General features: G+C 47.2%; 1 protein-coding gene across 2 annotated transcripts in view; it reads left to right on the top strand.

Moving 5' to 3' along the window:
• Nucleotides 1-477: 477 nt before the first annotated feature.
• Nucleotides 478-7,351, top strand: part of rap1aa (RAP1A, member of RAS oncogene family a) — a 14,543-nt gene continuing 7,669 nt past the window's right edge. The window contains exon 1 of one of the 2 annotated variants that reach the window (XM_063207854.1): nt 478-591. The gene's annotated coding sequence lies outside the window, so the exon portion shown is untranslated. The remainder of the gene's footprint in view (nt 592-7,351) is intronic. The other variant, XM_063207853.1, reaches the window with a different exon arrangement.

Here is a 7,351-nt window from a genome sequence, read left to right as displayed (position 1 = left end):
ATGGGTGGCGCCCTTGTTAACTTCTGTAGTGTTTTCCAGTAACAGTCTATTTCACTAGGTAGGCCTAGGAGGGCTGCAAATGCTCAACTGAAGGCCACCGCTGATCCAGTTTTGCAAACATCTAGCTGATTTCAACAACAAAGTGTTGCCTTGCAAAGAAAGAAAGTAGGCCTACATCCATTAATCAATTGGCAACATGTTCGCCCATTTGCTCAGTAGGATTATCATGAATTAGTTTGCTTCATCAATTTGCCTGTTATTTCGATGGTGGTGCTGGGAGCGCCAGGCGCGTCTTCTATAAACCAGGCCGATGACAGGCGCCTTTGTCCCCCCACTGTGCTGTGCTGTGCTGTGCTGTGGCGTCGCCTGCCTCGCCTCGGCTCGGGATGTGCCCCCTCTACTCTACTCTACTCCTCTCTACACATGTCCAGCGTTGCCCTTTTAAGGAGGCCGAGAGGGAGAGTGGGGAATGACGTGTGACGTGTACAGCGCCGAGCCAGCCAGCCAGCAGGGAGAGGAGAGATCCGGTGGAGGAGGCAGGGCAGGCAGGCAGGCAGGGACGCTCCTAGGCGGGGAGGACAGCGAGATACGGTGAGTACAGTAGCCACACAACTTTCTGCTTTGATTTGCTCTTTTCGGTAAAGAGACTTTGCGTGGCGCAGTGATGCGTTTACAACACACCCAACACACAACTCTACAAAGTTTTTTCCTGTAGTGAAATAGGAAAGTGGCTAATGTGCCAACATATTGTTCCAGTCTGACACTGAATGCAAAGTATGCGAAGCTAGCCCGACTTCCCAAGCCCAGGCCGGTCGGAAGGGAGGCTGCCAGTTAGCATGCTAACTTAGCACGCTAAGCTAAAGCGAAATCTTGAACATGAAACTTACTCCGTCTCAAGCTCATAGTGGTGAAGTGTCAAACGCCTGGAGTGTTGTTTGTTTGAAAACAACTGACATGATAAAAACAAGTGGTTTAAAAGTAGCTATGTCCTTTCCTCTGCTGTTGTTAAAGCCGTCTAAAGTTGTCTGTGTGTGTTGACTGTTAGCCAGTAGGCTGTAGCTAGTAGCTAACGCTGCTGTCTTGTGCCAGGGCAGGGCTGGACACTCTGCTTTAATTAGCTAACTAACTTGTGGAGAGTTGGACAGACTGGACGAATAGCCCGCCACTACTCACATAGACACTACTAAACACGTCCACGTATGCCTGTGTAACCAGGCTTTCATTAGGTCACTGGTCAAAATAACTTTTTTATGTGCGCAAAGTCTGTTGTTGACTGGTTGGCTGCAGTAGGCTAGTCGGAACTCTGTCCAGCACAGTTGAGATTCACTTTAAAATGGGTGTAGCAACGTACTGCAGTTGTCAACAGTAGCCTACTAGACGTGATGTGATAGATTTAAAGGTGTAATTGATGATCTGTAGTTTTGACATACACAAGCTACCGACACAACAAATGTGTTTGTACTTTGAAATTCCTTAGCAAAATACCACAACAGACTGGTGGCCGAATAGAACTATTCTGACTCGGGTCTGTGTGTAACTTGGTCAGATCACTCCCCGGCCGGCCTACTGGTTAAAACAAAACAAGGTCATTTTGATACTTCTGAGTTTCCCCCTGAAAATAATGTGGTCCACAGAGGGAGACCACTGACCCACATAACTCCATGTAACTCCACTAGCTAACTTGCTAACTACCAGCTCTCCTACTGGACGCGGCTCAGTTCTGTTTTGCTGTCAGTTGATATTCTGGTGGCGCCTATACTAGGAAGCTGGTTCAGGAGTAAACCAGGTTAAGTGAAGAGGTAAATCACCTAATAGAGGAGCCTTTGGAGTATAGGACTCTGTTCTGTTTAGTCTCTGGTCTGGATGATTACATGAAGCCAACAATCTGACACGGTGAGTTAGTCTCTGTTTGGCCAATACAAAGCTATGCGTATCTGTCACAAGCAGTGGGTGACTGTTCTGCTGTCTGTCTCCAGCTCTGTTTTGCACTTGGATCAGTTTTGCCGTTTGCTGCTGAGAGAAAGAGGGGGGTGGGGGGTGAATTGAGAGAGGGAGAGAGAGAGAGAGAGATGGTATTGAGAGAGAGAGAGAGAGAGAGAGGTGGGGGGTATATTCTGGTCCTGATTGATAAGCGAGTTGTCGCTATAGTAGTCAAGGATATCAGTGCAGTGGGTTGCAATTGGTGAGCACATGCCAAGGCCTTTGAAGACAGCACTTGGTGCAGGACGGTATAGCCATGTTATTTAACTCGCTGCAGGAGCGCCAAACACCTGGTCGTCTCGTGGGCTCTAGGTGTGGCTGACTGTGTACTGCTCCTACGTGGCTGCGCATGGCCCCCTTTGGAACATCTGACGCCTGGAGTGGAGTGGCTTCTATTAGATGATTTACCTCTTTAACTTAACCGGGTTTACTCCTGAAGAAAAATAGGACTCCAGGCTCTTCTATTAGATGATTTACCTCTTATCTTAACTGGGGATGGCGAAAATTGAAAAAAACTCTTAACCGGCTACTGAGACTCATTAAACGGTGGTTAACCAGTTAACCGGTATGAATTTAAAAAAAATTTATTTTTCACATGAGCCTTTTTTTTTTTTGATGCGCAGACAGTACCTGCCATGTCCAGCCACTGTTGCCAGATGGAAAATACTGAATTACTAAAACCTCAAAATTATCGCTTTTTGGGAGGAAATTATTATAATAATATTATTATTACAACCGGTTAACCGGTGGCAGAAAACTTAAACGGGTTAACGTTGATCCGGTTGACTATCGGTTAAGCAGTTACCGGTTAACATCCCTAATCTGAACCTGGTTTACTTCTGAAGAACATGAGGACTTCAGGCTCTTCTATTAGATGATTTACCTCTTAACCAGCTTAGTAAAGCCCTCTGGTCAGCACTGGGTGTGGCTGACTGCGTGCTGCTCCCTACGTGGCCCCATTTAGAACACCTGGAGTAGAGTGGACTGACTGACTGACTGACTGACCGCTCCAGGACCCAGATGTCGGAGCAGAGGGGCGCGTGCAGACAGGCAGCGGCATTCCACACGGCGTGTCTCAGTCGCCACTGTTTACCATTTACAAGGAAAAATGAGAGCGTGACCGACCAACTGCTCTAGAATGCCACTGGGAGAGTTGTGAGTGAGAGAAGTTTTTAAGACCCATGGAACTGTAGAAGGCGTTCACAATGTTGTGTGGTCTCACACACACACACACACACACCAAGGAAGTGAAAGCGTTGTGTTTCATGGCTGGCTGGCTAGATGGCTTCATGTTGAACTTTGCCCTGTAATATCCGGGAGTGCAGCAGTGGCCATATGGTTAGATGGGAGGAGATGGGCTTGAGATCAGAGGGTTACAGGTTTAAGTCCCACCCTTCCTTCTCCCTACTCCTCCATCCATGGCTGAGGTGCCCTTAAGCAATGCACCTAACCCCACACTGCTCCAGGGACTGTAACCAATATCCTGTACCAAGGCACCTAACCCCACACTGATCCAGGGACTGTAACCAATACCCTGTAGCAAGGCACCTAACCCCACACTGCTCCAGGGACTGTAACCAATCCCCTTTAGTGACTGTGTTGCAAAAGCATCATTTAATATCAGGGAGGCAGCGCTCCTCAAGTGGAAGTCCAATGAGGAGGTCATCACCATGGTTACGGCCTGACCCCCTGACCTCAGCTTCTCTTCATCCTCACCTCACACACGTACACACACACACGCGCACGCACGCACGCACATGCGCACACACACAGTCACAATTTGGGGAGTGTGTGTGTGATGAGGGGTGTTGCTGGTTTGCTTATTTGCTGCATTGATGTGTTGTATGAAGTAGTAAACTAAAGACTGTGTGTGTGTTTGTTTATGTTCCTTCCCCGCTTTACTAGAGCTAGTGCGTGTGTGCCCACGGCCGTGTGTACTTGTGCGTGACGTGTTCAGGAGGCGTAAAGTCCAGTGGTGGTGTGTTTGTGTTCTCATGTGTCTCCTGGCAACCAGAATGCTATCAGCTCGGAATACTTCAGATGTTCATCCCAGAGGCTGTTGATTGGCGTTTGTTTATATAGAATGTCCATCCCTGAGTGTTGATATAGAATGTTCATCCCTTACTGTTGTTATAGAATGTTCATCCTCTGCTGTTGTTATAGAATGTTTGTTTATATAGAATGTTCATCCCTTACTGTTTGTTTATATAGAATGTTCCTCCCTCATTGTTGATATAGAATGTTCATCCCTAGTTGCTTATAGAACATTTATCCCCTAGTTATTATAGAATGCTTATCCCATTGTTGATATTAGAATGTTCATCCCTAGTTGTTGATATAGAATGTTCATCCTCTGCTGAGTTTGTGTTTCACTTGGGCCTGCATTTTTAAGACTCGAGGTGTGTGTGTGTGTGTGTGTGTGTGTGTGTGTGTGTGTGTGTGTGTGTGTGTGTGTGTGTGTGTGTGTGTGTGTGTGTGTGTGTGTGTGTGTGTGTGTGTGTGTGTGTGTGTGTGTGTGTGTGTGTGGGGTCTCCTCCGTTGTCAGTCACACAGATCACGCTTGTATGGGGGAAGATATGGGCAGTCATGGGTGTCAGACTTGTAGCCCAAAGGGGGCATGTGAGAAAGATGTTCCTTCTTGGTTGTGCATTTTAAAAACAGAGGGTAAAACAGGGTTTGTGTTCAGGATCTTTAATTGAACACAAAGCTTAAAAACACACCATCTCTGCTTGCTACAAGTCTCGCTCCTCGACTGCTGAAAGGGTGGAGCTTTTAAAGGCAGGCGAGGGGTGTGGCAATCAGTCTCCATGAATCAATCAGCTCCACACCTGCATCCAATTACCATCAATTCCAATTACCCAAGCAGGTGAAAACCACAGACAAATGCAGTACATATGAGAAATAAAATACTGTTAAAACAAGTTCAGAATTAACAGTTTTACAACAGCATTTAAAAACATATGCAGAGAGGAAAGCAGATAAAAATGTGTTTTAAAACAGTGAAGATCTCAATCTTCACATTACCCTCCCCTTCTAAAAAGCTTGCGAACGTAGTTTCAAGCGTGGTGATTAAAATGCACAAAACATCACATTTTTAAAGAGTCACTTTAGAACACTGTCCATCATAACCACCAGGATCATTGTCCTTCTTGGGCTGCACTCGCACCAGTGCATTGCCCCAACTGAGGCACTCTCCAGGCTCCCTGACCACCTACATTCACTGCTTGCCCTCTGCACACCTGGCAGATTCCGGGGCCTCAACGCAGCTGCCATCTCTCCGGCTGCAGACTGGTCCTTTCTTGGAAGTCCTGGTCCTCCACTGTCATCTCCAGGCATGGCAGCAGCTCCCCTCCAGACTCAACACAGCAACAGGGGGTTACCAAGCTGCTCCTCTCATTTAGGCTCCGGCCACCCCAGCAAGACACAGCAATTCTGGAGTCACTGCTTCACCTGATTCACAGCAGTCTCCAAACACGAACCCCTAAGTCAGCTCTGTCCGGTCATCGGCTGCTTCTCTTGGGCTCCTTCTCCTCCCATGATCCTGGTCCAGACAGGTCTCCAACCGGCCAATCTCATCGAACACAGTGTCTCTAAAACTCTTTAAAACTCTGTGGGCTCCTCCACTCAGCTAGAGGAAATTATCCCACCGCTGCCACCATATGTGAGAAAGATGTTCCTTCTTGGTTGTGCATTTTAAAAACAGAGGGTAAAACTGGGTTTGTATTCAGGATCTTTAATTGAACACAAAGCTTCAAAACACAACATCTCTGCTTGCTACAAGTCTCGACCCCTGACTGCTGAAAGGGAGGAGCTTTTGAAGGCAGGTGAGGAGTGTGGCAATCAGTCTCAATGAATCAATCAGCTCCACACCTGCATCCAATTACCATCAATTCCAATTACCCAATTCAGTTACGCAAGCAGGTGACAACCACAAAGACAAATGCAGTACATATGAGAAATAAAATACTGTTAAAACAAGTTCAGAATTAACAGTTTTACAACAGCATTTACAACACATGCAGAAAGGAAAGCAGATAAAAATGTGTGTTTTAAAACAGTGAAGATCTCAATCTTCACAGGGCAGATTTATGGGTATATATGGGTTATTGCGGGCTGTCAGTGTTTTGGCCATCAGACTTGGGTCAGTTTTGGCCGTCAGCCTAAAGGTTGCTGGTTTGACTCCTGATCTGCCAGGTTGATGTATGGGAGCAGATAGGATCTATGGAGGTTTGAGGGGGCTACTATTGATGGTGTGTGTGTGTGCACGCGTGCAGTGCAACGTAAAGAGAAGTGCAAGTATCATCTATTAGGGGAAAGGAGCGTGTGTGTATGTGTGTGCTTGAGACTATATTCATAATCTCATGATGTGACCGTCATGCTTTCTCACTTCCTCTTTCCTCTGCACTTGTCACTTTTGAAATCACACACTCACACACACACACACACACACACACACAGAGTTGTGCACACATGAACACACAAGCACATAGCCTATCTAGGCTTGTGTGTGTCTGTGAGAGAGAGGGGTGGGGGTGGTGGTGGTGGTGGTGGGGGGGGGACGGGGGGGGGGGGGTAACCCATATGTGCTGTGTGGGTTGTATATTTTTATTTTAACCCTGTATGTGTGCGTGCGTGCATTATTGGTTAATGGTGGCTATTCCCCAGTGACTGGTGCCCTACATAGTTTATCCCAACATGGAACCAGTCAACACACACACACACACACACACACACACACACACACACACACACACACACACACAGAGACACAGGTCAAGTAGACAGTAGAGGGTGATGGTTGAATACTTGAGTAAGATGTCAATAAAAATGTCGTCACGTCATCCACAAGGGCACCACACGCACATGCACACATAACCTTGTGTTTTAATCTTGTGATTATATGAGGAGAATGTGAGGTGAACTCTGCCTGTGTGTGTGTGTGTGTGTGTGTGTGTGTGTGTGTGTGTGTGTGTGTGTGTGTGTGTGTGTGTGTGTGTGTGTGTGTGTGTGAAAGTGAAAGCCCAATTGGGAAACTCCAACTCCCACCGTCATTGTTACATAGTACTCCACAGCACAATGTGACTGCATACAACTAAATTGCATTTATGCCTCACCCGTGCAAGGGGGCAGCCCCCAATGTCGACCCAAGGGAGGAGTGCGGTACCTGAGGGTACCTGAGTCATGGAGGAGGATGAGGGAGAGCACTGGTTCATTACTCCCCCCACCAACCTGGTGGGTCAGGAGTGGAACTGGCAACCTTTGGGCTACAAGTCTGACGCCCTAACCGCCTACCCATGACTGTGTGTGTGTGTGTGTGTGTGTGTGAGACTGTGAGAGAGACTTGTGGTGTCCAGAGGAGCACAATGAATAG

This window comes from Engraulis encrasicolus, chromosome 10 (genome assembly GCF_034702125.1).
Source record: "Engraulis encrasicolus isolate BLACKSEA-1 chromosome 10, IST_EnEncr_1.0, whole genome shotgun sequence".
NCBI lineage: Eukaryota > Metazoa > Chordata > Actinopteri > Clupeiformes > Engraulidae > Engraulis > Engraulis encrasicolus.
Note: the sequence above shows the minus strand (reverse complement) of the source record. Positions and strands in the feature narration are given on the sequence as shown.